A 12,845-nucleotide genomic window follows, 5' to 3' on the forward strand; every position below is an offset into this window, starting at 1 on the left:
AAAAGTTGAAAAAATTTTTTTTGGACTTATTCATTTTTCTGGCATTTATCAGACTTTCTGATAGGGGAAATATCAGTGAGCATTCCGATTTCAGTACCAGAGTGATTCACCCAATGAGTCCTTGATATTTAGTCGTTTTCAGCCAATTTTTTGGATTTTTGAAAATTTCACTTTTTTGTGAAAATATCCACTAAATGAGAGAATAATATGTGTGAGGGTACCCCAGGAGAGTTCCAAATGTGTGTGGGTAGAATATATATCCCACGGGGGTAAAATTGAAAAAAGTTGAAAAAATTTTTTTTTGGACTTATTCATTTTTCTGGCGTTTATCAGAATTTCTGATAGGGGAAATGTCAGTGAGCATTCCGATTTAAGTACCAGAGTGATTCACCCAATGAGTCCTTGATATTTAGTCGTTTTCAGCCAATTTTCTGGATTTTTTAAAATTTCACTTTTTTGTGAAAATATCCACTAAATGAGGGAATAATATGTGTGAGGGTACCCCAGGAGAGTTCCAAATGTGTGTGGGTAGAATATATATCCCATGGGGGTAAAATTGAAAAAAGTTGAAAAAATTTTGTTTGGACTTAGTCATTTTTCTGGCGTTTATCAGACTTTCTGATAGGGGAAATGTCAGTGAGCATTCCGATTTAAGTACCAGAGTGATTCACCCAATGAGTCCTTGATATTTAGTCATTTTCAGCCAATTTTCTGGATTTTTTAAAATTTCACTTTTTTGGGAAAATATCCACTAAATGAAGGAATAATATGTGTGAGGGTACCCCAGGAGAGTTCCAAATGTGTGTGGGTAGAATATATATCCCACGGGGGTAAAATTGAAAAAAGATGAAAAAAATTTTTTTTTGGTCTTAGTCATTTTTCTGGCGTTTATCAGACTTTCAGATAGGGGAAATGTCAGTGAGCATTCCGATTTCAGTTCCAGACTGATTCACACAATGAGTCCTTGATATTTAGTCGTTTTCAGCCAATTTTTTGGATTTTTGAAAATTTCACTTTATTATGAAAATATCCACTAAATGAGGGAATAATATGTGTGAGGGTACCCCAGGAGAGTTCCAAATGTGTGTGAGTAGAATATATATCCCACGGGGGTAAAATTGAAAAGAGTTGAAAAAATTTTTTTTTGGACTTAGTCATTTTTCTGGCGTTTATCAGACTTTCTGATAGGGGAAATGTCAGTGAGCATTCCGATTTCAGTACCAGAGTGATTCACCCAATGAGTCCTTGATATTTAGTCGTTTTCAGCCAATTTTTTGGATTTTTGAAAATTTCACTTTTTTGTGAAAATATCCACTAAATGAGGGAATAATATGTGTGAGGGTACCCCAGGAGAGTTCCAAATGTGTGTGGGTAGAATATATATCCCACGGGGGTAAAATTGAAAAAAGTTGAAAACATTTTTTTTTGGACTTAGTCATTTTTCTGGCGTTTATCAGACTTTCTGATAGGGGAAATGTCAGTGAGCATTCCGATTTCAGTACCAGAGTGATTCACCCAATGAGTCCTTGATATTTAGTCGTTTTCAGCCAATTTTTTGGATTTTTGAAAATTTCACTTTTTTGTGAAAATATCCACTAAATGAGGGAATAATATGTGTGAGGGTACCCCAGGAGAGTTCCAAATGTGTGTGGGTAGAATATATATCCCACGGGCGTAAAATTGAAAAAAGATGAAAAAAATTTTTTTTGGGTCTTAGTCATTTTTCTGGCGTTTATCAGACTTTCAGATAGGGGAAATGTCAGTGAGCATTCCGATTTCAGTTCCAGACTGATTCACACAATGAGTCCTTGATATTTAGTCGTTTTCAGCCAATTTTTTGGATTTTTGAAAATTTCACTTTATTATGAAAATATCCACTAAATGAGGGAATAATATGTGTGAGGGTACCCCAGGAGAGTTCCAAATGTGTGTGAGTAGAATATATATCCCACGGGGGTAAAATTGAAAAGAGTTGAAAAAATTTTTTTTTGGACTTAGTCATTTTTCTGGCGTTTATCAGACTTTCTGATAGGGGAAATGTCAGTGAGCATTCCGATTTCAGTACCAGAGTGATTCACCCAATGAGTCCTTGATATTTAGTCGTTTTCAGCCAATTTTTTGGATTTTTGAAAATTTCACTTTTTTGTGAAAATATCCACTAAATGAGGGAATAATATGTGTGAGGGTACCCCAGGAGAGTTCCAAATGTGTGTGGGTAGAATATATATCCCACGGGGGTAAAATTGAAAAAAGTTGAAAACATTTTTTTTTGGACTTAGTCATTTTTCTGGCGTTTATCAGAATTTCTGATAGGGGAAATGTCAGTGAGCATTCCGATTTAAGTACCAGAGTGATTCACCCAATGAGTCCTTGATATTTAGTCGTTTTCAGCCAATTTTCTGGATATTTTAAAATTTCACTTTTTTGTGAAAATATCCACTAAATGAGGGAATAATATGTGTGAGGGTACCCCAGGAGAGTTCCAAATGTGTGTGGGTAGAATATATATCCCATGGGGGTAAAATTGAAAAAAGTTGAAAACATTTTTTTTTGGACTTAGTCATTTTTCTGGCGTTTATCAGAATTTCTGATAGGGGAAATGTCAGTGAGCATTCCGATTTCAGTAGCAGAGTGATTCACTCAATGAGTCCTTGATATTTAGTCGTTTTCAGCCAATTTTTTGGATTTTTGAAAATTTCACTTTTTTGTGAAAATATCCACTAAATGAGGGAATAATATGTGTGAGGGTAGCCCAGGAGAGTTCCAAATGTGTGTGGGTAGAATATATATCCCACGGGGGTAAAATTGAAAAAAGTTGAAAAAAAATTTTTTTGGACTTAGTCATTTTACTGGCGTTTATCAGACTTTCAGATAGGGGAAATTTCAGTGAGCATTCCGATTTCAGTTCCAGACTGATTCACCCAATGAGTCCTTGATATTTAGTCGTTTTCAGCCAATTTTTTGGATTTTTGAAAATTTCCCTTTTTTGTCAAAATATCCACTAAATGAGGGAATAATATGTGTGAGGGTACCCCATGAGAGTTCCAAATGTGTGTGGGTAGAATATATATCCCACGGGGGTAAAATTGAAAAAAGTTGAAAAAAATTTTTTTTTGGACTTAGTCATTTTTCTGGCGTTTATCAGACTTTCAGATAGGGGAAATGTCAGTGAGCATTCCGATTTCAGTTCCAGACTGATTCATCCAATGAGTCCTTGATATTTAGTCGTTTTCAGCCAATTTTTTGGATTTTTGAAAATTTCACTTTTTTCTGAAAATATCCACTAAATGAGGGAATAATATGTGTGAGGGTACCCCAGGAGAGTTCCAAATGTGTGTGGGTAGAATATATATCCCACGGGGGTAAAATTGAAAAAAGTTGAAAAAAATTTTTGTTGGACTTAGTCATTTTTCTGGCGTTTATCAGACTTTCAGATAGGGGAAATGTCAGTGAGCATTCCGATTTAAGTACCAGAGTGATTCACCCAATGAGTCCTTGATATTTAGTCATTTTCAGCCAATTTTCTGGATTTTTTAAAATTTCACTTTTTTGTGAAAATATCCACTAAATGAGGGAATAATATGTGTGAGGGTACCCCAGGAGAGTTCCAAATGTGTGTGGGTAGAATATATATCCCACGGGGGTAAAATTGAAAAAAGATTAAAAAAAATTTTTTTTGGACTTAGTCATTTTTCTGGCGTTTATCAGACTTTCAGATAGGGGAAATGTCAGTGAGCATTTCGATTTCAGTTCCAGAGTGATTCACCCAATGAGTCCTTGATATTTAGTCGTTTTCAGCCAATCTTTTGGATTTTTGAAAATGTCACTTTTTTGTGAAAATATCCACTAAATGAGGGAATAATATGTGTGAGAGTACCCCAGGGGAGTTCCAAATGTGTGTGGGAAGAATATATATCCCACGGGGTTAAAATTGAAAAAAGTTGAAAAAATTTTATTTTGGACTTAGTGATTTTTCTGGCGTTTATCAGACTTTCAGATAGGGCAAATGTCAGTGAGCGTTCCGATTTCAGTTCCAGAGCGATTCGCCCAATGAGTCCGTGATATTTAGTCGTTTTCAGCCAATCTTTTGGATTTTTGAAAATTTCACTTTTTTGTGAAAATATCCACTAAATGAGGGAATAATATGTGTGAGGGTACCCCAGGAGAGTTCCAAATGTGTGTGGGTAGAATATATATCCCACGGGGGTAAAATTGAAAAAAGTTGAAAAAATTTTTTTTTGGACTTAGTCATTTTTCTGGCGTTTATCAGACTTTCTGATAGGGGAAATGTCAGTGAGCATTCCGATTTCAGTACCAGAGTGATTCAACCAATGAGTCCTTGATATTTAGTCGTTTTCAGCCAATTTTCTGGATTTTTTAAAATTTCACTTTTTTGTGAAAATATCCACTAAATGAGGGAATAATATGTGTGAGGGTACCCCAGGAGAGTTCCAAATGTGTGTTGGTAGAATATATATCCCATGGGGGTAAAATTGAAAAAAGTTGAAAAAATTTTTTTTGGACTTAGTCATTTTTCTGGCGTTTATCAGACTTTCTGATGGGGGAAATGTCAGTGAGCATTCCGATTTCAGTACCAGAGTGATTCACCCAATGAGTCCTTGATATTTAGTCGTTTTCAGCCAATTTTTTGGATTTTTGAAAATTTCACTTTTTTGTCAAAATATCCACTAAATGAGGGAATAATATGTGTGAGGGTACCCCATGAGAGTTCCAAATGTGTGTGGGTAGAATATATATCCCACGGGGGTAAAATTGAAAAAAGTTGAAAAAATTTTTTTTGGACTTATTCATTTTTCTGGCGTTTATCAGACTTTCTGATAGGGGAAATGTCAGTGAGCATTCCGATTTCAGTACCAGAGTGATTCACCCAATGAGTCCTTGATATTTAGTCGTTTTCAGCCAATTTTTTGGATTTTTGAAAATTTCACTTTTTTGTGAAAATATCCACTAAATGAGGGAATAATATGTGTGAGGGTACCCCAGGAGAGTTCCAAATGTGTGTGGGTATAATATATATCCCACGGGGGTAAAATTGAAAAAAGTTGAAAAAAATTTTTTTTTGGACTTAGTCATTTTTCTGGCGTTTATCAGACTTTCAGATAGGGGAAACGTCAGTGAGCATTTCGATTTCAGTTCCAGAGTGATTCACCCAATGAGTCCTTGATATTTAGTCGTTTTCAGCCAATCTTTTGGATTTTTGAAAATGTCACTTTTTTGTGAAAATATCCACTAAATGAGGGAATAATATGTGTGAGAGTACCCCAGGGGAGTTCCAAATGTGTGTGGGAAGAATATATATCCCACGGGGGTAAAATTGAGAAAAGTTGAAAACATTTTTTTTTTGGACTTAGTGATTTTTCTGGCGTTTATCAGACTTTCAGATAGGGCAAATGTCAGTGAGCATTCCGATTTCAGTTCCAGAGTGATTCACCCAATGAGTCCTTGATATTTAGTCGTTTTCAGCCAATCTTTTGGATTTTTGAAAATTTCACTTTTTTGTGAAAATATCCACTAAATGAGGGAATAATATGTGTGAGGGTACCCCAGGAGAGTTCCAAATGTGTGTGGGTAGAATATATATCCCACGGGGGTAAAATTGAAAAAAGTTGAAAAAATTTTTTTTTGGACTTAGTCATTTTTCTGGCGTTTATCAGACTTTCTCATAGGGGAAATGTCAGTGAGCATTCCGATTTCAGTACCAGAGTAATTCACCCAATGAGTCCTTGATATTTAGTAGTTTTCAGCCAATTTTTTGGATTTTTGAAAATTTCACTTTTTTGTGAAAATATCCACTAAATGAGGGAATAATATGTGTGAGGGTACCCCAGGGGAGTTCCAAATGTGTGTGGGAAGAATATATATCCCACGGGGTTAAAATTGAAAAAAGTTGAAAAAATTTTTTTTTGGACTTAGTGATTTTTCTGGCGTTTATCAGACTTTCAGATAGGGCAAATGTCAGTGAGCGTTCCGATTTCAGTTCCAGAGCGATTCGCCCAATGAGTCCGTGATATTTAGTCGTTTTCAGCCAATTTTTGGGATTTTTGAAAATTTCACTTTTTTGTGAAAATATTCACTAAATGAGGGAATAATATGTGTGAGGGTAGCCCAGGAGAGTACCAAATGTGTGTGGGTAGAATATATATCCCACGGGGGTAAAATTGAAAAAAGTTGAAAAAAAATTTTTTTTGGACTTAGTCATTTTTCTGGCGTTTATCAGACTTTCAGATAGGGGAAATGTCAGTGAGCATTCCGATTTCAGTTCCAGACTGATTCACCCAATGAGTCCTTGATATTTAGTCGTTTTCAGCCAATTTTTTGGATTTTTGAAAATTTCACTTTTTTGTGAAAATATCCACTAAATGAGGGAATAATATGTGTGAGGGTACCCCAGGAGAGTTCCAAATGTGTGTGGGTAGAATATATATCCCACGGGGGTAAAATTGAAAAAAGTTGAAAAAAATTTTTTTTTGGACTTAGTCATTTTTCTGGCGTTTATCAGACTTTCAGATAGGGGAAATGTCAGTGAGCATTCCGATTTCAGTTCCAGAGTGATTCACCCAATGAGTCCTTGATATTTAGTCGTTTTCACCCAATCTTTTGGATTTTTGAAAATTTCACTTTTTTGTGAAAATATCCACTAAATGAGGGAATAATATGTGTGAGGGTACCCCAGGAGAGTTCCAAATGTGTGTGGGTAGAATATATATCCCACGGGGGTAAAATTGAAAAAAGTTGAAAAAATTTTTTTTTGGACTTAGTCATTTTTCTGGCGTTTATCAGACTTTCTGATAGGGGAAATGTCAGTGAGCATTCCGATTTCAGTACCAGAGTGATTCACCCAATGAGTCCTTGATATTTAGTCGTTTTCAGCCAATTTTCTGGATTTTTTAAAATTTCACTTTTTTGTGAAAATATCCACTAAATGAGGGAATAATATGTGTGAGGGTACCCCAGGAGAGTTCCAAATGTGTGTTGGTAGAATATATATCCCATGGGGGTAAAATTGAAAAAAGTTGAAAAAATTTTTTTTGGACTTAGTCATTTTTCTGGCGTTTATCAGACTTTCTGATGGGGGAAATGTCAGTGAGCATTCCGATTTCAGTACCAGAGTGATTCACCCAATGAGTCCTTGATATTTAGTCGTTTTCAGCCAATCTTTTGGATTTTTGAAAATTTCACTTTTTTGTCAAAATATCCACTAAATGAGGGAATAATATGTGTGAGGGTACCCCATGAGAGTTCCAAATGTGTGTGGGTAGAATATATATCCCACGGGGGTAAAATTGAAAAAAGTTGAAAAAAATTTTTTTTTGGACTTAGTCATTTTTCTGGCGTTTATCAGACTTTCAGATAGGGGAAATGTCAGTGAGCATTCCGATTTCAGTTTCAGACTGATTCACCCAATGAGTCCTTGATATTTAGTCGTTTTCAGCCAATTTTTGGGATTTTTGAAAATTTCACTTTTTTGTGAAAATATCCACTAAATGAGGGAATAATATGTGTGAGGGTACCCCAGAAGAGTTCCAAATGTGTGTGGGTAGAATATATATCCCACGGGGGTAAAATTGAAAAAAGTTGAAAAAATTTTTTTTTGGACTTAGTCATTTTTCTGGCGTTTATCAGACTTTCTGATAGGGGAAATGTCAGTAAGCATTCCGATTTAAGTACCAGAGTGATTCACCCAATGAGTCCTTGATATTTAGTCATTTTCAGCCAATTTTCTGGATTTTTTAAAATTTCACTTTTTTGTGAAAATATCCACTAAATGAGGGAATAATATGTGTGAGGGTACCCCAGGAGAGTTCCAAATGTGTGTGGGTAGAATATATATCCCACGGGGGTAAAATTGAAAAAAGTTGAAAAAAATTTTTTTTTGGACTTAGTCATTTTTCTGGCGTTTATCAGACTTTCAGATAGGGGAAATGTCAGTGAGCATTCCGATTTCAGTTCCAGACTGATTCACCCAATGAGTCCTTGATATTTAGTCGTTTTCAGCCAATCTTTTGGATTTTTGAAAATTTCACTTTTTTGTGAAAATATCCACTAAATGAGGGAATAATATGTGTGAGGGTACCCCATGAGAGTTCCAAATGTGTGTGGGTAGAATATATATCCCACGGGGGTAAAATTGAAAAAAGTTGAAAAAATTTTTTTTTTGGACTTAGTCATTTTTCTGGCGTTTATCAGACTTTCAGATAGGGGAAATGTTAGTGAGCATTCCGATTTAAGTACCAGAGTGATTCACCCAATGAGTCCTTGATATTTAGTCGTTTTCAGCCAATTTTCTGGATTTTTGAAAATTTCACTTTTTTGTGAAAATATCCACTAAATGAGGGAATAATATGTGTGAGGGTACCCCAGGAGAGTTCCAAATGTGTGTGGGTAGAATATATATCCCATGGGGGTAAAATTTAAAAAAGTTGAAAAAATTTTTTTTGGACTTATTCATTTTTCTGGCATTTATCAGACTTTCTGATAGGGGAAATATCAGTGAGCATTCCGATTTCAGTACCAGAGTGATTCACCCAATGAGTCCTTGATATTTAGTCGTTTTCAGCCAATTTTTTGGATTTTTGAAAATTTCACTTTTTTGTGAAAATATCCACTAAATGAGGGAATAATATGTGTGAGGGTACCCCAGGAGAGTTCCAAATGTGTGTGGGTAGAATATATATCCCACGGGGGTAAAATTGAAAAAAGTTGAAAAAATTTTTTTTTGGACTTATTCATTTTTCTGGCGTTTATCAGAATTTCTGATAGGGGAAATGTCAGTGAGCATTCCGATTTAAGTACCAGAGTGATTCACCCAATGAGTCCTTGATATTTAGTCGTTTTCAGCCAATTTTCTGGATTTTTTAAAATTTCACTTTTTTGTGAAAATATCCACTAAATGAGGGAATAATATGTGTGAGGGTACCCCAGGAGAGTTCCAAATGTGTGTGGGTAGAATATATATCCCATGGGGGTAAAATTGAAAAAAGTTGAAAAAATTTTGTTTGGACTTAGTCATTTTTCTGGCGTTTATCAGACTTTCTGATAGGGGAAATGTCAGTGAGCATTCCGATTTAAGTACCAGAGTGATTCACCCAATGAGTCCTTGATATTTAGTCATTTTCAGCCAATTTTCTGGATTTTTTAAAATTTCACTTTTTTGTGAAAATATCCACTAAATGAAGGAATAATATGTGTGAGGGTACCCCAGGAGAGTTCCAAATGTGTGTGGGTAGAATATATATCCCACGGGGGTAAAATTGAAAAAAGATGAAAAAAATTTTTTTTTGGTCTTAGTCATTTTTCTGGCGTTTATCAGACTTTCAGATAGGGGAAATGTCAGTGAGCATTCCGATTTCAGTTCCAGACTGATTCACACAATGAGTCCTTGATATTTAGTCGTTTTCAGCCAATTTTTTGGATTTTTGAAAATTTCACTTTATTATGAAAATATCCACTAAATGAGGGAATAATATGTGTGAGGGTACCCCAGGAGAGTTCCAAATGTGTGTGAGTAGAATATATATCCCACGGGGGTAAAATTGAAAAGAGTTGAAAAAATTTTTTTTTGGACTTAGTCATTTTTCTGGCGTTTATCAGACTTTCTGATAGGGGAAATGTCAGTGAGCATTCCGATTTCAGTACCAGAGTGATTCACCCAATGAGTCCTTGATATTTAGTCGTTTTCAGCCAATTTTTTGGATTTTTGAAAATTTCACTTTTTTGTGAAAATATCCACTAAATGAGGGAATAATATGTGTGAGGGTACCCCAGGAGAGTTCCAAATGTGTGTGGGTAGAATATATATCCCACGGGGGTAAAATTGAAAAAAGTTGAAAACATTTTTTTTTGGACTTAGTCATTTTTCTGGCGTTTATCAGACTTTCTGATAGGGGAAATGTCAGTGAGCATTCCGATTTCAGTACCAGAGTGATTCACCCAATGAGTCCTTGATATTTAGTCGTTTTCAGCCAATTTTTTGGATTTTTGAAAATTTCACTTTTTTGTGAAAATATCCACTAAATGAGGGAATAATATGTGTGAGGGTACCCCAGGAGAGTTCCAAATGTGTGTGGGTAGAATATATATCCCACGGGGGTAAAATTGAAAAAAGTTGAAAAAATTTTTTTTTGGACTTAGTCATTTTTCTGGCGTTTATCAGACTTTCTGATAGGGGAAATGTCAGTGAGCATTCCGATTTCAGTACCAGAGTGATTCACCCAATGAGTCCTTGATATTTAGTCGTTTTCAGCCAATTTTCTGGATTTTTTAAAATTTCACTTTTTTGTGAAAATATCCACTAAATGAGGGAATAATATGTGTGAGGGTACCCCAGGAGAGTTCCAAATGTGTGTTGGTAGAATATATATCCCATGGGGGTAAAATTGAAAAAAGTTGAAAAAATTTTTTTTGGACTTAGTCATTTTTCTGGCGTTTATCAGACTTTCAGATAGGGGAAATGTCAGTGAGCATTCCGATTTCAGTTTCAGACTGATTCACCCAATGAGTCCTTGATATTTAGTCGTTTTCAGCCAATTTTTGGGATTTTTGAAAATTTCACTTTTTTGTGAAAATATCCACTAAATGAGGGAATAATATGTGTGAGGGTACCCCAGAAGAGTTCCAAATGTGTGTGGGTAGAATATATATCCCACGGGGGTAAAATTGAAAAAAGTTGAAAAAATTTTTTTTTGGACTTAGTCATTTTTCTGGCGTTTATCAGACTTTCTGATAGGGGAAATGTCAGTAAGCATTCCGATTTAAGTACCAGAGTGATTCACCCAATGAGTCCTTGATATTTAGTCATTTTCAGCCAATTTTCTGGATTTTTTAAAATTTCACTTTTTTGTGAAAATATCCACTAAATGAGGGAATAATATGTGTGAGGGTACCCCAGGAGAGTTCCAAATGTGTGTGGGTAGAATATATATCCCACGGGGGTAAAATTGAAAAAAGTTGAAAAAAATTTTTTTTTGGACTTAGTCATTTTTCTGGCGTTTATCAGACTTTCAGATAGGGGAAATGTCAGTGAGCATTCCGATTTCAGTTCCAGACTGATTCACCCAATGAGTCCTTGATATTTAGTCGTTTTCAGCCAATCTTTTGGATTTTTGAAAATTTCACTTTTTTGTGAAAATATCCACTAAATGAGGGAATAATATGTGTGAGGGTACCCCATGAGAGTTCCAAATGTGTGTGGGTAGAATATATATCCCACGGGGGTAAAATTGAAAAAAGTTGAAAAAATTTTTTTTTTGGACTTAGTCATTTTTCTGGCGTTTATCAGACTTTCAGATAGGGGAAATGTTAGTGAGCATTCCGATTTAAGTACCAGAGTGATTCACCCAATGAGTCCTTGATATTTAGTCGTTTTCAGCCAATTTTCTGGATTTTTGAAAATTTCCCATTTTTGTGAAAATATCCACTAAATGAGGGAATAATATGTGTGAGGGTACCCCAGGAGAGTTCCAAATGTGTGTGGGTAGAATATATATCCCATGGGGGTAAAATTTAAAAAAGTTGAAAAAATTTTTTTTGGACTTATTCATTTTTCTGGCATTTATCAGACTTTCTGATAGGGGAAATATCAGTGAGCATTCCGATTTCAGTACCAGAGTGATTCACCCAATGAGTCCTTGATATTTAGTCGTTTTCAGCCAATTTTTTGGATTTTTGAAAATTTCACTTTTTTGTGAAAATATCCACTAAATGAGAGAATAATATGTGTGAGGGTACCCCAGGAGAGTTCCAAATGTGTGTGGGTAGAATATATATCCCACGGGGGTAAAATTGAAAAAAGTTGAAAAAATTTTTTTTTGGACTTATTCATTTTTCTGGCGTTTATCAGAATTTCTGATAGGGGAAATGTCAGTGAGCATTCCGATTTAAGTACCAGAGTGATTCACCCAATGAGTCCTTGATATTTAGTCGTTTTCAGCCAATTTTCTGGATTTTTTAAAATTTCACTTTTTTGTGAAAATATCCACTAAATGAGGGAATAATATGTGTGAGGGTACCCCAGGAGAGTTCCAAATGTGTGTGGGTAGAATATATATCCCATGGGGGTAAAATTGAAAAAAGTTGAAAAAATTTTGTTTGGACTTAGTCATTTTTCTGGCGTTTATCAGACTTTCTGATAGGGGAAATGTCAGTGAGCATTCCGATTTAAGTACCAGAGTGATTCACCCAATGAGTCCTTGATATTTAGTCATTTTCAGCCAATTTTCTGGATTTTTTAAAATTTCACTTTTTTGTGAAAATATCCACTAAATGAAGGAATAATATGTGTGAGGGTACCCCAGGAGAGTTCCAAATGTGTGTGGGTAGAATATATATCCCACGGGGGTAAAATTGAAAAAAGATGAAAAAAATTTTTTTTTGGTCTTAGTCATTTTTCTGGCGTTTATCAGACTTTCAGATAGGGGAAATGTCAGTGAGCATTCCGATTTCAGTTCCAGACTGATTCACACAATGAGTCCTTGATATTTAGTCGTTTTCAGCCAATTTTTTGGATTTTTGAAAATTTCACTTTATTATGAAAATATCCACTAAATGAGGGAATAATATGTGTGAGGGTACCCCAGGAGAGTTCCAAATGTGTGTGAGTAGAATATATATCCCACGGGGGTAAAATTGAAAAGAGTTGAAAAAATTTTTTTTTGGACTTAGTCATTTTTCTGGCGTTTATCAGACTTTCTGATAGGGGAAATGTCAGTGAGCATTCCGATTTCAGTACCAGAGTGATTCACCCAATGAGTCCTTGATATTTAGTCGTTTTCAGCCAATTTTTTGGATTTTTGAAAATTTCACTTTTTTGTGAAAATATCCACTAA

The sequence above is a fragment of the Phyllobates terribilis genome, unplaced genomic scaffold, assembly GCF_046119375.1.
Source record: "Phyllobates terribilis strain yellow unplaced genomic scaffold, ASM4611937v1 Scaffold_10__3_contigs__length_209671492, whole genome shotgun sequence".
Lineage (NCBI taxonomy): Eukaryota > Metazoa > Chordata > Amphibia > Anura > Dendrobatidae > Phyllobates > Phyllobates terribilis.